Below are 362 nucleotides of genomic sequence, written 5' to 3' on the forward strand. Positions count from 1 at the left end.
GCTGCGGGACGCGCTGCGGGCGGGCTTTAGGACCCGGCGGCGGGGCCGGCGCTCGGCGGCCATGGCGGGCTCGGAGCGGCGGCAGCGGCGGCCAATGAGGGGCGGCGGGCGGGGCGCGCGCGCGGGGCCAGTCAGGCGCCGGCCCGGTTGCCTTATAAGGCGCGCGGTCGCCATGGCGACGCGCGCCGAGTTGCAGCAGCCGTGTCAAAGTTCACTCTCCCGCCAGCGGGGCGAGCGGCCGGCGGGGAGCGCGCCCGCCGCTCACCCGGCCCACACGCCGCCCGCACCGCCCGCCCGCCCCGCCCCGCCCCGCCCCTTCCCCGCCGACAGCGAGGGGAGGGGAGCGGGGGGGAGCCCCCGCT

The sequence above is a fragment of the Empidonax traillii genome, unplaced genomic scaffold (genome assembly GCF_003031625.1).
Source record: "Empidonax traillii isolate 1590-97213 ecotype Southwest subspecies unplaced genomic scaffold, ASM303162v1 scaffold36:size2505666, whole genome shotgun sequence".
NCBI lineage: Eukaryota > Metazoa > Chordata > Aves > Passeriformes > Tyrannidae > Empidonax > Empidonax traillii.